This window comes from Coturnix japonica, chromosome 5 (genome assembly GCF_001577835.2).
Source record: "Coturnix japonica isolate 7356 chromosome 5, Coturnix japonica 2.1, whole genome shotgun sequence".
NCBI classification, from domain to species: domain Eukaryota; kingdom Metazoa; phylum Chordata; class Aves; order Galliformes; family Phasianidae; genus Coturnix; species Coturnix japonica.
This window is the reverse complement of record NC_029520.1, coordinates 49907102-49924518: the sequence shown is the minus strand read 5'-3', so window position 1 is coordinate 49924518 and position 17417 is coordinate 49907102. Positions and strand designations below refer to the sequence as shown.

At 50.5% G+C, this 17417-nt stretch overlaps 1 protein-coding gene across 1 annotated transcript in view; it reads left to right on the top strand.

The window, feature by feature from the left end:
* The first annotated feature begins 676 nt into the window (after positions 1-676).
* The window catches only part of DAAM1 (dishevelled associated activator of morphogenesis 1), an 87562-nt gene continuing 70821 nt past the window's right edge, over positions 677-17417 (top strand). The window contains exon 1 of the mRNA XM_015865786.2: positions 677-786. The gene's annotated coding sequence lies outside the window, so the exon portion shown is untranslated. The remainder of the gene's footprint in view (positions 787-17417) is intronic.

The following is a 17417-nucleotide window of genomic DNA, read 5'->3' as shown; positions in this document are numbered from 1 at the left end:
GGGATGAAATGGGATGAGATGGAACAGGGTGGGGTGGGATGAAATAGGATAGGATAGGATAGGATAGGATAGGATAGGATAGGATAGGATAGGATAGGATAGGATAGGATAGGATAGGATAGGATGGAATGATATGGGATGAAATAGGATGGGATGGGGTTGAATGGGATGAAACAGGACAGGATGGAACAGTGTGGGATGGCATGGGATAAGATGAAGTGGAGTGGAATTGAGTGAGATGGTATGGGTTGGAACAGAGTGGGATATAATTGGATGAAATGGGATAGGATGAAATGGATGGGATGGGATGGGATGGGATGGGATGGGATGGGATGGGACGGGATGGGATAGGATGAGATGGGATGGGGTGAGATGAGAGGAGAGGGGATAGGGTAGGATAGGATGGAATGGGATGAAAAGGGATGGATGGGGCTGAATGGGATGAAACGAGACGGGGTGGAACAGAGTGGGATGGCATAGAATAGAGTGGGATGGGATGGGATGGGATGGGATGGGATGGGATGGGATGGGATGGAGTTTGCCTACCCTCGCCGTGAAGACATTCCTCCCCGCACAGCGCTCACCCCTCCCGCATGGCCGTACACTACAACTCCCGTCGGCTCCGTGCCGTGGGGGCGTGTTGCATGACGCCATCTCTCGGGGCGGTCGTTGCGGCGGCGCGGGGCGGGGCGGGGCGGGGCGGCCGCGGCCCATTGTGGGCAGGGGCCGGGCGGGCTCCGCTCGGCGCAGCGCCGGCAGGTACCGGGTCGGTGTCGGCTCCGCTCGGTGAGTGACCGCGTCGTGCCGCTGGGCGGGGGATCGGGGCCGCTTTCTCGGTTCAGCGGCGGTTGAGGCTCCCCACGTATCCCGGCGCTCCCCGGGGCCGTACCGTACACCCCCCCCCCCTCCTTCCCATCCCTCCCCCCGAGGATCCCGGCTGTGGGGTCTCGTATCGGCGCTGCGGGCTCCGGGGAGCGGGGCTCGGGCGGGGCCGCGGCGGTGGGAGCGGGGCGGTGGGGGCTGCGGGATGCGGCGCTGCCTTCGCCATGGCAACGCCGCCCCGTTGGGTTGGATGGAGCCCGTGCCCCCGGGGGGGGATGGGAGTGCCGGGGGTCCCTGCCCCGCGCTGCCGGCTTTGGTGGGGTGAGGGTCCGCGCCGCGATGTGGGAGCGGGGTTGTGGGGTGTCTCGTGGTGGGGATGGCTGTGTCGGAGGGTGGGGTGGGGCTGTGGGGCAGCAGCCGTAGAGCAGCAGGTTGGATGTGGCACCGTGTTTGCGAGAATGGGGTCAGTGGTGCAATGGATGAGGACGATGCCCTCACTGGTCTCCCCGTGGGGACAGCTGGCTGAATGGTGTTTGTGCTTGGTTCCACCCGTGGGGGCTGTGCTGCTTTGCATGCTCGTGTGGAAGGGGCTTTTTGCATTGCTTTTGCATCAAGGTTAATGGAAGGCAAAGCCAAGCTGGAGTCCTCCCGGCTAAAGCTGAGCAGTGTGTGCCTGCCCCACTGCTATGGGACCTGGAGGTGGTGGGAAGGTGCTGCGTCCCGGTGCCGGAGCCCTGCTGGGTTCATGCAGCCTGGTTGCTGCAGATCTCAATGCCTTGCCACCAGCAGCTTCTCTCTGCTGCACAGATGAGGCTTTCTTCCCTCTCTAGAGGCTGGTCCTGATACTGCACACAGAACCCAGCTGCATTATCTGCTGAGGCCACCTCTGTGAGCTGTGACACCGCCTGGTTTAACTCCCTCAGCCCAGCCATGGGCATCCTGAAGCACTCAGTGTCCCCTGTCTGTAGGGTCCTGCAGGCCCCATTGCCATTGGCCTCCTTTCCCTGCTGACACCCCCTTGGTTAATAAGTGACTCGGGTCCTTGGGGCCAGCCCAGTGTGGCCTACAGCCTCCTGTGTGCAGGGAGCAAGAGCCAAAGTCCAGGATCTCTGATGGAGCAAGGTGAGAACGAAGGGCAGCAGGAAACAGGGAAGCTTCCTCCTCTTCATCCTCCTCTTCCTTCTCATCATCCTCCGGCCGGGTCACTGCGTGCGGCCCTGTGGTGTTTGGGGCTGGCTGCTTTGCTGCCTGGCCTCTGCCCCGAGCAGGAAAACAGGATGGATGAGGTGTAAGAGCAGTGCCAAATCTGCTGCCCTGGGCTGGAAGTGGAGTCAGACCAGTCCTGACCTGAGCCAGCGCCTTATCTGACCCTTTGTTTTTGGGAGACAGCAGGAAGGGCTCTAGATGGGGTGGCCGCTAGGACCGGGTCATGGTTATCTCCTCCTGCTTCTGTTCTTTGTTTTGGCTTCTTGCCCATCTCCTGAGCTGCGTCATGCACTCCTGTGTGGGTGTCATGTACCTGCTGTCCCCAGGTCCCCTCCTTCCATTCCATGGTCTCCACACCTCTGCCATTGGCACTGCTGTACTGCCAGCCTCAGTGCCACTGAAATGCAGTGCAGGGGGCAGGCAGCAGCGTGCCAGGCAAGTGTCAGTGCAACAACTCCTTTAGCTAAGCAGCAGCCAGCAGCTTTCTTTGAGTAGAAGAGTTGTTTTGGGGGATCCCACTTGATCTCAGGCTGCCCATGGAGGTGGTGGGGTCACTGCCCTTGGAGGTGCTCAACAACCATAACGATGTGGTACTGATAGACATGGTCATTGGGCATGGTGGGGGTGGGCCTGGGGACCTCATTTCCAACTGGAATGATTCTATGATCCTAAGGGAGCAGCCCTTGCACTGACCCTGATTGCTGGGTGGCACAAAAAGCAACACACCTACTGCATTTACAACCCAAAGGTAGCTGCTGGTGATGCAGGCAGATACACCACGTAGGGCGGGTGGTCTTCTGTGTCGATCTATGCCGAGCTGCTGCTGCACGGCTGCTTTTATCTCTGAAGTATTAATAAATGAGGCTCGCTATTTATATGGGTCTTTTTAAGAGCCTGGCGGGGCTGCCTGGAAGGCTCGCGCGGCACTGCAAGCATTCGGGGCTTTTTTGTGCATGCTTCAGCAGTAGATAAGCAAGGGCATCCAGCTGTCAGCTTCAGAGATTGCCAAAGCCTGCTCTACGGGATTTCTGCAGCCTTCTCTCACAAACGAGGATTTTGTTGGGTGCTTTGCTTTCTGACTCGATGCTGCTGATCAAATATCTCAGCTTGGCTTCAGAAGGCTGCTGCGGATTGAGTGGTGAGGCTCGTGCAGAGCAGGGCGTGCTTGTTCTGCTGTAATTGAGTGGGATTTGGTCTTGATGCTTCAGCCTGCATCTTCTTTTTGTTTTAAATGCACATCTTTCTATCAGTAATTCTTTAAACAAGGGGCAAAAAAACCCTTGTGTTCTGCTGCTGTCCTATCAAGCTTGCATTGACCTGCTGGTACAGCTGTTCTGTTGCAAGTTGTGATGGTTGAGCACTGTAAAATTCAAATCGTGTTGGCATTGATTTCTTTTTCCCCTCTTTGAGTTAACAGTGTGTATTTTTCACCTCTGCACAAAGACAAACGTCAGCAATGTGCTGAATGGAGACCTGGAAGTTAGAGAAGAAATACCCAGCATCTGACCCTAAATTCTGCACTAGTTAAATCTATATGGCTTAGCATGTAGATCACTTACTCTTCATGCTTCCCATACTAGGGGATGGGAGAAACAACTAATGAAGGCTTGGAAAACAGTTCCATGTGCCAGCAGTGGCTTTTTTTGCATATTGCATGAGCTCTGCTCTGCACGTCAGCCCCAAATGACTTATTTCTTGCATTAAGTAGGAAGTTGGAAATAGAAAGTTTTTAGCCTGCTGTGATTTACCCTTGGTTCTTTTTTTCCCCTGCTGCCCTCTGTCTGAGCCGGGCTGGGAAGGAAGCCGTGCTGGTGCTGCCTTGCTCCTGTCCCAATGGGAGATGAGCTGTGCTCAGTCCCTCCTGTCCCTGTGCGTTGCAGCGCATTGGAATATGTTGAAGAACCAGAAGTTCTGGGGTGGCGTAGAAAATGTCAGCTCAGTGAGTCATAAAACTTTCAGATCTTTGTGTGGCCTCTGAGGAAATAAAGAAAAACAAAAACCAAAAGCAAAGGAGGTGGGGATGAGGAGCAGCTTGACATCCCATAGCTGCCTACTTGACACCCCATAGTTACCCACTTGGTTGAGTGGAGACGTTGGTGATGTGAGCTGACAGGGTTTGTTCTGTGAGTGGTGTGGCCTGAAAACCAACCCCTGAAATTACAGCAAAGCAAAATAACGTATGACATTCTGAGTGCTTTCCTATTGGTGAAGCCAGTTGGGGCTGTCCTCTGCGATGCCCCAATCCCACATGAATCACCCATCACCATGTTTTGTTAATGCTTCCTCCAGTGCTGGGCCCACAGCCTCCGCCTTTTGTTCCCTATTTGCAAAATGGAAGAGCTCTGTGCCGTCGGGAACACCTGCATCAGAAAGTCACTTCCTACAACAGCAAAGTGGATGGGGTGGCCCAACCTGGTGGTGCTTGCTGATGAGTCACTGTTGTGAGTCACTTAATTACTCCATAAATTACTGTCTTTGACTGAGTTGCATTGACAGTGCAAAACATTGCTGCTGGAGATGGAGTGGCGTAGACCCTGTCAGAGTTCTGTCACTGTGTCAGAGCTGGTGGCAAGCATTAGTTAGCCCATCGGAGCTCAGTTCTGGTGCTCATTTGTGTCTTCTTGAAGGCTGGCTTGGTTGGTTTGCTGCCATTTGGATGGTTTTAAGTCGTTTTGGAGCTCTCATTCTGAACCCTTCCCAGCTTGGCTCTGAGGACACATAGTACTGCATTTGTAGAATGCCGAACAAGGGGTGATGTGTCGTTGGTTGGAGGCATCTTCATCTCCCTGAGCCTGCCCTCACCACGGCAGCATCCTGCTGAGCACCAGGGCCGTGCATGTCACTGCAGGGCTCCTCGCCGTGCCAGACAAGTGGCTTCATGTTGCTCCTCCTGCATTCCTTCGGCGAGCATTGCTCAGCTATGCACTCCCAGCTACGTGCTGCTCACCTGAATCATGTCTTCGTGTGTGTGCACAGCTTCACCACCCAAAAGCCTGGGTCGTACCTCGCTGGGCAGCTCTGGTCAAGTTCAGGCATTTATACAAGAGCGTGAATGAAATAATGCTCTAAGGGCATGGTGGGAGAGCAGCAGGAGTGCCTCGGTGCAGGGGCTGCTTCTGAGCTCTCAGGCTGACATCTTGCCATCAGATTCATCTGCAAGAGCTGGTCTGAGCCACCCATTCCCCAGGGCTTGGGATGTCCCAGACTGGGACTCCTTGTTCCTCATTGCACAGGCAGAGCTCCAGCTGGAAATTTGTCATGCAAAGCTCAAAACCCATGTGTGTATGTACGTGCATAGCAGTGACATGAAGAGAGCAGAAAGGCACAATTAGCTCCCTAGATGCATGCCCACCACTGGGGATGTGCAAGGCACAGTGGGACCTCTGGGTGCTCCCAGTGCTACTTTCCAGTCCTCTTCTCACAGTGTGGGTTGGGTTTGGGGCATGTCTGCTCTCAGGCTGATGTCAGGGGGTTTTGCATAGAATATTAGCAGCTGGTGTTCCTACCTGTATGCAAAGCTGAGCTACATTTGACAGTTTTTGGGAAGATGCTGTAGGGGGTGGATTCCTTCAGTGCATTAGAGGAGATGGGTTTGCTGGCCCAGGGGAGGTGCTGTGGGCACATGGGGCATCCCCAGTGCTGAGCTTTAGGGAGTGGGCTGTCAACAAGCAGGTAAAATGCCCACACGCTTCTTGGAGAGCAGCAAAGCTGCATGCAGGAGTCAGTTTGCTGTACCCCAAAGCAGCACCACAAGCTGGGCTCCCAATGCAGCATGGTCATGTGCTTTTTAGCTTTTTGTTTTCCTTGCTTAGCCTCAGCATCTTCTAAGTGAACCAAGCTATGGACTCTTGCGTGCTGTCCCGGAGAGCCATGGCAGCTGAGGTCCGGTGCAGCTGTTTCCTTTGAGGACGCCCATAAGTGGCTGTGAAGCTGTTTGTGTAAAGCTCTTTCCCTGTTGAGAGCCCTTTGGATGTTTGGCAATTGGCTGCCCTGTGGGGTTGGCCCCGTGCTCCCTGCACAGCGCCCGGCTGCTGTTCCCCTGTATTGCTTGAAGTTGGCTGGACTTGGGTTATGCATCTGGCTTTGGGGCTTCTCCCATGGAAGCCCCATGGATGGTGATCCATGCTTGTGCAGGGGGTGTACATGGGGCCAGGCTCTCAGGATGTGATCCCGTATGATGCTCGGCAGTGCCAGCCAGGCAGCAGAAAAGCTGAACTTGCAAATCCGCTCCGGTAAGTCACGCCAAGGACTGTTTGAACTGCTGTAATCCCCAGTGCCTCCTGAGCAACCCTGCTTACAAGAGGCGGTGCTTCTGACCCCTGTCCTGTCGGCTGTACGTCACTCGTTTACTTAGTGCAACTCCGTGGCTGCAGGAGGTTGGCTGGGAGAGCTGACACTGAGCTCCTTCCTCACCACCCCCTTGTTATGGACGCATCCTGCAGAGCGGCTGGAGGCTCTCTGGGGACACCTCGGTTCCATTTTCAGACTCCAGCTCCTTTTATCTCCCGTGGAAACCGCTGTCTGGCACATTGCACGTGAAATCGCCGCTGGCTCCAGAGCCCCGGGAAGTCTCTACCCATCACACAGAGCAAAAAAGATGTCAAGGAAAATTTTTGGAGCGTGCTAAATGTCGTTATTCCTACAGACAGTTTACTTTGGGTCCTGGAGTTGGAAAGGAGCCTTTATGCTCGTGGTTTTCTCACGTTTACTTTTGTATTAAGTGCTGCTCTTCTGCTCACTGAGGTCAACGTTCTGATATTTCTTCATCGTGGTGACAGTTCGGGCTGCAGCGACATGGACTGCGTGGTTCCCTTTTAAAGAAGGGGTCCATGAAATAGACTGCCTGTTTTTGAAGCCATCCTACAGCCTGACAGGTTTCAGCATGAGAAAAAGAGGACAGAGGGCCTTAACCTGTGTCACTTGGTTGCCTGTTTCTGTTTCATTTCACTGTGAACTTCGTGAGAGATAACGCATCTGTGGGGTCTGCAGTCCCCATGCCATGGGGGACAAGAGCAACTGGGGGGCTGGGGACCCAAAGGGCTGAGCTTTGGCTGCAGCTGTCATGGGGTGTCATGAGCAGGGAGATGGATCTGTGGAAAAATGGGTGCTTCAAACACCTTCCTGGTGCATGCTAAGCCCCAGTGCACCTCAGCGTTGTGACCTCCCGTCAGCCTTGGGTACAGCTCTGCCCACCCAGCAGAACTGGCCGGGATCCCAAAACACAAACAGGCCTCCTATGCTGGGCTGCTGCACGAGGGAAGGCTTTCAGCACTGATCCTTTCAGCACTTCGCTACCTGCACTGCTGCCAATGCTGCTCGGCTCACCCCAAGCCTACTGAAAGCCCATGGGATCGACTCTTCCCCTTCCTCCTCCCGCTTCCTTTCCCCCCCTTCTCTTGGTTTTCAACACCAGATACTTGAATAAATCATCGAGGATGTGATCACACAGGAAGCCTCTTTTTTTTTTTTCCCTTCTTTTTTTTTTTTTTCAGGGTTAGGAAGTGAATTCAGCTCTCCAGGGTTTCAGTTCTGTGCTTTTTAATCACGAGGTTCTTGGTTCTTCCGACTCCATCACACTTGAAATGACGTGTCCTCAGCTGCTTTTCCCCTTGCTGCTACAGACCTGCAGAAACAATAGCGCCTGGAAACGCTCTTCAAGAAACTGAACTGGATGGTGCTGCTGTGCACAGCAAGAGGGAGAACGCATATTTGATCTGCATTACGCCTTTATTTGTTGTCTTGTATACTACTTGGTTATTCCTTTGCTTCAAAGGAGAGCAAAGCCCTTGTTCCTGCAGAATTCATAGCTTCTAATTTGCTCCTTGTTAGAAGCAGTGCCCCAAATCCCACATTCCTTTGTGCATCTTGTCTCTTTTTTTCCCCCCCTTTTTCTTTGTCAGTGGGGGCTTATGGAGTATAATGCGCAGATTAGCAACTGTATTTGTGGAGTAACCCATCTTTGTGCAGGTCTGGCTAGAAACCAATTAAGCTTGTCTTGATCTCTAAATGAGATTTTTGTTGAACATCTTACCCAACCGCCTTTAACATCCATTAATAGCGGGTGGGATTAAAATAGCTGAACGTGTAGAGATCGCGTGTTGGATAAACAAAAAGCGTTGGTTGCAGGGAAGTTCCCGGGGATGTGTGCAAACTGGTGCCTCTTTGTTCCGTGCTTTTGTAGCTCCGCTTGTCGAAACCTGGCCCCAAGTACATCTGGCTATGGGTGTGCAGAGCCTGGTGGTAGGATATGCACTGCAGGGGCAGATGTGTAGTGAATAAATAGGAAGCTTTCTGTGGATCTCTCCATAATGCCCATTGGTGTGTGTCCCCCTCACTCTGGGCGGCTCTGAGTGGGGACAAGGCTCTGTAGGGTCAGTGCTGCCTTCAGGTCCCTACAGGTGCTTTGGTGCCCCTTGGTCCCTGGGTTGCTTTTTTAGCCTAGGAAGAATCACACTGGCTTTCCAGTTATGGGTGGTGGCTGATGTGTCCCCACAGCCCTGCCTCCATAGGGTTTTCCTAAGCTGCTGCAGTGAAAACCCATCCAGGATGGGTGCTTTATTGCATTGTTTTTGAAGAAAACCTGCTAAATGAAGATGCCTTTAATAAACCATGCCTTCAGGGAACCCTTGTATCTCATCCCAGACTGTTTCTGCATTGAGATAAGATTGTGGAGCAGCTGGATTTGTACTCTGCTTGGATGAAGGGCTGTGAGGTGTTTCCAGGGTGCAGGCATTCATTCTTTCTTTGTTTATTTGTAAAGCAACTGCAGAGAAGCAGCTTGAAACCCAGTCTCTTCTCTGGTGACCACCAGGTTTCTCTGATGTGCTCTAACAGTTAGAAGCACTGCCCAGAGGGAAGGAGGGAACTAAAACTTAGTGTAAACTGTGCTCCCTTTGATTAATTTTTCCCCACCACAGCCCTCCTGATTGCTACCCAACCACATCACCAGCCTGGCATACTGAAGCCCCTGGTGCCTTATTGAATTGTCTTAATGAGGGGACACGCGTCCTCTTTGGTGTGTTACTCTCAGTGTGAACAAAACCTCATGAAAAGAACCAACATTAAGATGTAGGGTGGTTTTGTTTCTTAGGTGCTATCTGGTAGGGTGTGAGCTGGGACTTTGCTGGTGCTGTATGGTGACATGATGTGATGTGACAGGTGATGTTGCTTCCTGGGAGCAAGATGTAAAAACAAGCCTGTCTTCAGCCTTATCTGTGTGTTATCCTGCTGTCTTGGCCCCTACTCTTTCTTCCTCAAGGCTGAAGAGCTGTGGAGGTCAATGTACCTCATCCCAGTGTCCAGAAGGGTGCCACAGACCCTCATGAAGTTATGCCATGCCCACAGTGTGGAGAACCCATTGGTCCAACTTCACCATCTCCTCATTTGTTTCCCCTTTCAAAGCTTTGCAGGAACTTTTCTCTTCCTCCTCCTGGTGCCAGAATTGCAGAACTATAAGGAACATGTGTGTAAGATATGGTTGCTATTGGATGTGAGCTCATGGTGTAGCCAGGCTGAGTGCTAAGCTGCTGTTGACCCAAACTTTGCCTTCGATTTCAGTTAAATATACCCTTGAAGGTGTGGTTACTGAGGCTAGCTTCAAATTTGCTTATGCAAAACAGGCAAATCCAGCTCCAAACTGAGACCTCATGCCCATCTGGGCGTCAGGGCAACCCTTGGCCAAGTCCTGTATTATTGCCTTCTGTTAGCCCATGTCTGGCCTGTGCTGGTGACCAAGATGATGGTCGCTGCAAGGCCACCTCTAGCTTTGAGTGAGGTGTGTTGTGGAAGGATTGGTCTTGTAGCACAGCCATAAACTGTTACAGCCTTCAAAATAGCCAAGAAAACCACTCATAAGTAGAGCTGTAATGAAACAGTAGCTTCAGGATCTATGATCAGAGACACAGGGTTGTTTGAGTTGGAAGGGTCTTCAAAGGCCATCTAGACCAATTCCCCTGCAATGAGTAGGGACACCCACAGCCCCATCAGGTGCTCAGAGCCCATCCCGCCTGACCTTGGGTGTCTGCAGGGCTGGAGCACCCACCACCCCTCTGCCAGTGCCTCACCACCCTTATTAAAAAAAAACAACACAAAATGTCTTCCATATTTCCAATCTAAATCTTCCCTCTTTAAATGGCACCTTGTGAGATGGAGGCAGTCTGTGACCATGCTTATCCTTGGGCAGCCAGAGCCAGCCCTTATCTGCTCAAATGCTGGCCCTTGAGCAGCCTGGGCCGATATAAGGAATAGGTATATATATATATAAATAGAAAAAAATAAATGTATGTCACATGGTACTTAACGAACCAGCTGGTGACTTGAATGGGGGGGAGGGTGTTGACTTGGCTCGCACACAGCTAAGGGGAGGTATATTTTAGGTATAAGCAAGGAAATTGGCTTTTCTCTTGAAAGGCTGATTCCTTGAGTTCTTTGGTTGTTTGTTAGTTAAGAGAACCAGAGGACAGCTTTCTGAGTGCAGCATGGTTTGTGCCTTGCAGGTGCCTTGAGAGTAGAGCAGCTTGTGGCCAAGGTGCAACGAGATGGGGGGTTGTCCCCATGCCCTTGTCACCCTGTGCTGGCTGGTATATGGGCAGGATGGTGTGGGCATCCCAGAACTGGTCTCCTGTGCATGCAGGATGCTTCACTGCAGAATTAACTGCTCCATGTTAAATGCATACAGATAATTGCAATTTTAATATCCCCAGCAGGGGAATTTGTTAGAGGAACAGGCGTTCCTGCAGCACTTGTGGAGGTACGATCCTGCAGGGTGACATCCATCATTCCTTCCCCTTTTCGCTGCTTGTTTCAAAAATAGATCTCAAATGGATGCTGATTTAAAAACTGGCAGATGATCTGAAAATGGGGAGCTTGGTAAATGGTTTCAGAAGGTGATTTGGAGCCATGGACAGCAGTTTGAATCCTAATAAGCTGCTCTCCCTCCTACAAAAAGCAGCTTCACCTTCCTGCACCTACCTCCTACTCATGTCGATGCCCTTGATCTATTTTGGCTGTTCATGAAACCCTGATAGCAGCGTCTTGTTTTAAAGCATGTTTTCCCCTGCAGGAGTGGACTGAAATTGGGACTGAAGCTTTTGCAGTGCTGCTGCCAGATAGCTCTGATTTTGTTTTGTCCTGTTGATCTGAATGAAGTAATTCATAAGGACGTTTTCCACGAATTAATAAATCTATCTTTGCTTCTGTGCCTGGGAGGTTTGCTTTGCTCTAGATACTGAGCATCTCCATCCCAAACGGCCCTACAAAGCCCCGCTCTTCGGGGTGAAATAGCAGTTCTAGGTATGCATGTGGAGCTTGAGGAATTTGTCCCCATGCCAAGCAATTCCTGATGTTACAAGTCTCGAGGAAACCGATGCCAAAAATAAAGGAGGGAGGGAGCGGTTGCTTTTTGAAGGGAACTGGGAGCAGGAATCTCAGTTACAGGTAAATCAGCCTTTCGAATCTCAACTTGGCATTTCCTGTTGGGAGGAACTGGAAAATTCCTGTTGCCCCACACCACATCCCCTTCCGAAAACCACTCCTGCAAATCGGGGAGCGTGCGTCTTTTGAAAGCGATACGTGCACGTGTGTGTAAGGATCCTGCCATATGGGACCTGCCTGGAAAAAGAGGGTTTGAAAACACTGCTTTGCTACATGTGAAGAAGTCAAAGATAACACTGCCATCTCCAAACCTGAGTGTGCCTGGGGTTATCTGAGCATTGTGATCCAGCAGGGATGGAGCAGCAGTTAGAGCTGTGGAATCATTAAGGTTGGAAAAGACCTCCAGGATACCCAAGGAGGTGTTTTCTGCCTGATCCTCGTGGTGGTTTGGACTGCTTGGAACTGATGTTAGGGATCCAGAGATGTTTCCAAAGCCAAAGCTCACCATGGAGAGCAGGCATGCGCATGGGCTCTGGTTCTGATTTCCTTCATTGCCACAGAGAGCAGCTGAGCGACACACGATGTTTCAGCAGGATGTCCCCTCTTTTGTTCCTCCATATTAGAAAAGTCTGCGCGTGTGTTTATATTTAAAATATACGTGTGCTTCACATCACTGTTTGTGAGCTGTGCCACTTGGGATGCGGCCCAGCATTGCTGGGTAGGGACGAAGCATTATCGTGCCCCCTGCAAACCAGAGCATCCCTATGAAACTGTCATTTCAAATAAATGCCACAGTGGCTTCTCCTTCCTTTCCTCTCCCTGTCCTCATGTTCTTCCCCTGGCACTGTGTCCCTCCCCACCCATCACCCCGGGGCTGGGGGGCGTCAGATCAGGATTTATCTTAAAAGGCTCATTTTATGTGCGTAATTAAAACGTGCTATTGCTGGGTAGAAATGGGATTTGATGCTTACTGCTGTGGCTCTTTCTCATGCGTTAGGGTGAACTGATTGATTACTGAGGTTTGAGATTAAATATTCCCCTGAGGCCTGCTGGTATTTAATGCGGTAGGAGGAGGGCAGAGAGGAAAAGGGGGAGGAAAGCAATGTTTTTCCAAGGCAAGGAGAGCAGAGCAGCATCTGCTGTGAGCATCCCCCTGCCACGTTCTAGGTGCGGTATCTGCTGTAACAGAGGCTTCCAGCACCTGATACCAGGATAAATCAGGCCCTTGGTGGCAGAGAAGCTGTTGGTGGGATGTGATGCTGCTTCTTCTCACTGTTGCATTGAGCATCCCATTGCACCTTATCACACCGCATCCCATCCGGGAAGCTCTGTAGCAAGACGGAACTCCCACCACCTCCCTTTTCCCCAGCAACACTCCTTAGTTATTACCCTTTAATTTCTTTTAATTCAGAAAAGCTCTATTTTCAGTTTTGGTGGCCTTTAGGGGATAAAAAGCCCAGTGTGCCACTCCAAAGCGAGTAGTGGGAGTGTCGTTGTGCAAGCGCGCATTGGAGCAACCCATGTTTACCCATTTCATTGATGTCTAATTTTAGCTGATGGTGACGGATCCCTCCAGGGTACCGTAGAGGTTTCCTATCAGCGTGGGCTTTAAGAAACACACGTACAAACAGAAAACACTTGGGTTTATTTTGGTGAATTCTTTTGTTTGGGTGTGACTTATTTTCTCCAGCAGCCCGGGCACACACCAGCTTTGTTCTGCCGCAGTCTGGCTGGGTCGGTTATTTCAGGTCTTCCAAGATTTAATCAGAATAATTAGTTACTGTCTGTTTATACCTTCTGTTTTTGTTGCAGGGTTTCCAAAGGGCGTATTTATATGTTTCTGAGTGCTGCCTAAGTGTCGCTTAATCATTAAGCATCTGATTTCCTCCAAGTTATCTGTCATGCCGCTTGTGTAAGTAAATCATAAAACATACTGGGGGTGGATGCTGTGCTGTGGGGGGAGGGTGAGCTGGAAGGATTTTCCTTGGTTATCACTGGTTTAAGTGAGCGCTGTGTTTGCTTCCCAGCCCCTTGTGCAATGATCAGAGCACTGCCTGTTTTGGTTGGCACTTAACGAACCAGCCGGCTTAATGAGCTTGCTTTCAGCCAAGCCTTCATGTATACCCCGGTTAACTGGCAGGATCTGTTACTCGGTGTCGTTTTGGTGAAATAAAGGGCTTTTGCTTTGCCTTGTACAGTTCCACCTTTGACTCCTTAATTCGGTGGTATTCCTTATAAAAAACAGAGTTCTACTTGGACGTAAATTACTGCTCTAAGTTTGCCAGGACTCGTAGTAAGGTTGGTTTTTCTTTGCATGTTGGGTTTTGGAAGAGAGGACAGTGTATCAGTTTCCTCCCTCCATAATGCAAGAGGGGCACAGAAAAACACTGCTGAACAGGAAAAGAGGGCAGGAAAACCTGGCTGTAAGACAGGTGTGGTGCTGGAGCCTCGCCTCATTCACACATGGAAACTGAATCAATAACGTGACTTTTTGCCTTTAATGTTTATCATTACGGCCCCAAGCGCAGCTTGTGCAGAGGGGCCATAGCAACATGGGGCAGGCAGGGCTGGCAGCAGCCCAGAGGACAGTGTATTGGGCTCAATCATTTTCCTTTTACTCTTGGTTTTACTTTCTTGGGAAGCTGTGCCAGCGGTCAGGGGCTGCAGTGCTGGCTTGCTGGCCATGTAATTTATCGCATTAGATAGCCCGTGTGTGAGCCTTTGGAGCGCGGGCACGCTGCTGCTGGTGATAGATGTGCTCCTGCAGCCTTCTAAAGCCAGGAGCTGCCATTGCGATCAGCTCCTCCGTTTGCCTGTGTGATGCACACCATAAATTTTCTCTGGCTGGCTTCTGTCCTGAGGTCAGTAACTGTGCTTTAATTAGCTCCTGTCAAGCATTATGGATGTGCGGTGTGGCTTTGCTCACTGCCTTCCCATGAAAGGAAGGAGCTGATGCGAGTGTGAAGTGGGGCCATCAGCATCTGCCCAGCTTCAGGAGGTCAAGCAAAACTTGCACATGGGTGGGGGCTGAGCTTGAAATCCATCTCATTTCCATGCTAACTATATATCCCTTGAATATAAAGAGGAAAATCATCACAGTTAGGAGTGGTGAGACGCTGGCACTGCTGCCCAGAGAAGCTGTGAGTGCCCCATCCCTGGCAGTACTCTCAGCAAGGTTGGATGGGTCTAAGTGGACTTTAAGGTCCCTTCCCACCCAAAGCATTCTGTGATTTCAGATGACACCTCCCAGAGCACCTGTGATGTTCAATGTGTAGTGCTGCTTTTGGCTCTCCAGAAGTCAGTGAGGATAAAGAGTCTTTAAGCGCTGTCCTCTCTATCCCCACCTATGGCTAACCCAGGGCTGCTCTGATGGCATTTGGTCAGGTCAGGCTGATACTGGGATCAAAAAAAAGGTAACTTATCTTGTGTTACTGCTGTAGAAGCTGCTTAGTTGAGGGAAACACTCACTGGGGAGAATGGAAGATGTGATGGAGGATGCTGAAGGCAGACACAGATTGCAGGATGAGGATGCAGAGGATGTTTGCCTTCCAAAAACCTTCATCTTAATCAAGGATGGGGAATATCCATGATGCCTGCTGGCCATCATTGGGGGAACAGACCATGTTCCCCCACATAGCCTCCCCATGTGCAGGCTGACCGCCAGCCACTCCCAGATGTGGGGGGAAGGATTGGGACACACACACCCCATTTTCCTCATAAAACTCCAAACAAGAGGCTTGGCCTGGTTTAGATTTTAAAAATAACTTGCACATTTGGAAGCTAAAGTTTCAGAAGGGCTCCGAATGGGATAATGGCTTTGATCGTGGCAGTCTGAGATCAAGGGAGGGCTTTTTAGGTTTGCTGCATCAGATGGAAAATATATTGTGGTGTCTAGACTTTATCATCCTCGAGCAAAGCTTTTTTCTGTTCTGTGGAAGGTCTAATCCAAAGCCCAAGTGCAGTTGATAGGGTTCCTTTGGAAAACAGCCTGCTCTGGGGCTTGATTGTGTCCAGAAGCAAGTTGAAAGAGGTGCATTCACTGACTTCTTGAATATCCATGTGGCAGTCAAGCTCTGTCGTGCTGGAAGATGCCCTACTGAGAAAGCTGTGACAATTTTCCTTTGAAATGCTGTGTTTTCATTGTAGAATCATGGAATGGTTTGGGTTTGACTTGCGGAATCAAACTCTATAATCCAGAGATTAAAAGATAAGAAGAAACTTGTCCGGAGACCTCTGACAAGAAGGATTAGATCCCCCCCCCCGGGCAAGATGATGCCGACATGGGAGAACAATAACAGCAGATAACACCAAGAAGAAAACAGAAGAAGAATTTCACCCCAAAACATCGGCAAGGGTCGCGGGGAATGGGGTCAGGGGAATGAGGGATGGGGTCGCGGGGAACGGGGCCATAGGGAATGTAATGAATATGTAATCAAACTGAGGAGGAGACTATTGATTATGTATTAGCTTAACCTATATCTGTAACACACTTTTCTCTTTACGGTGTGCAAGTTTGGAGGAGCTATCCCCTTGCACCCGGCGCTGCGCAACGCTGGAATAAACATACCTGCTTTATAATCCATCTCTGGATTATAGAGTTTGATTCCGCAAGTCAATTTGGCGACCCAGATGGGACCCTCTCTGTTCGGGCTGCAGAGCCAGCTGAGCAAAGGGGGACGCCTTTGGCGCGCCCGAGATTTCTCGGAGGATCCCCTCCCTCATCTGATCACTGCAGGAGCAGACAAGAACCATCTATCGGCGGGAACCAGGTATGTGAAATGGGGGACCCGGTAAGTCGTGAGGAGACGTCCTACGCAGGGCACAGTGGAGTCGGCGTGCTCCCCCCAGGGATGTGAGCTCACGGGTTAGGTTAGGTTGCCGGCTTGGGTTAGGACTCCCTAGGGAATGCCTACAAAGGGGCCAGTAAGTGTACGCATGGTAAAAGAGCTATTGCTCACAATTCAGGTGATTGCTAATTGGGCAGAGCTTGTCTGCTCTCTGGTACAGGGTGATTGGGTAATCCTGGATAAATTGGTATCATACAGCGCTGTCTATAATAGGTGACCTAAGTCAACCAACAAGCACACGGTGTTCTTAACTCTTTGGTTAAGCTTTAACAAATGATATATTGTAATTGTGCTTGGAATTGTCGTGTGAGTGTGGTGTTGAGTGAGACGCAGCACAGCTGCGGGGCGAGTGTGGAGTCCGACCCGCAGTTCCGTCCTCCACGCGAGGGGAAACTGCCGGGGAGGACGAAGCGAAAGTTGTCTCCAATACTTGTTTTGTCTTTGTTTTAATACATGTGTTTATTTTTGTTATTATTAATTACTGGTTGTTGTAAAGTATGTGGTCAAGTCATAACAATGCTGTTGTTGCAGAAAGTGGTTTTACTTATAAAGAATACGGTGGTTTATATTAAGTTACGATGGGAAAATCACAGAGGCAAAGAGGTCCCCTGCGCGCTCACCCCTGACGGTGATACTGGCACATTGGCGAGATATCGCTGGGGAACGCAGGAGGAACCCTGAGCTGAAAAAATTCTGATTAAATATTGTAATCAGTGGTGGTTGATGTATAAGCTAGAGGACAGGGACAATGAACATAGAGAGGGATGTCTGTGTGGTATGAGTATCAAGCCATTTATGTGATACTGTGTTCTGCCTGCGAAGAGGTGTAAGGAGGTGGGTCAGTCAGTGATGGCTCTGTGGTGAGAGGTGTATAAACTGAACGATTGGATTGCTAAGGGAAAGTTATAAGGTAAGTAAGAGTGTTTATGGAAACTGAAAGAACTGTGTTGTTTGATTTGTGGGTTTTGAAGGGAAATGGGACAAGAACTGTTTTGCTGGTATAAGAAAGTGTAGTTGTTAATGTCATACGGAAGTATCGTTGAGGGTACGTGGAAGTGTAAATGAGGTACAAATATGAATTAGTAGTAGAGAAGGAAAAAGGGTTAAAAGAGAAAGTGAGTTATGGGGTACTCTGGGCTGGCATGAGAACAACCCCCGCCGCACCGTTCC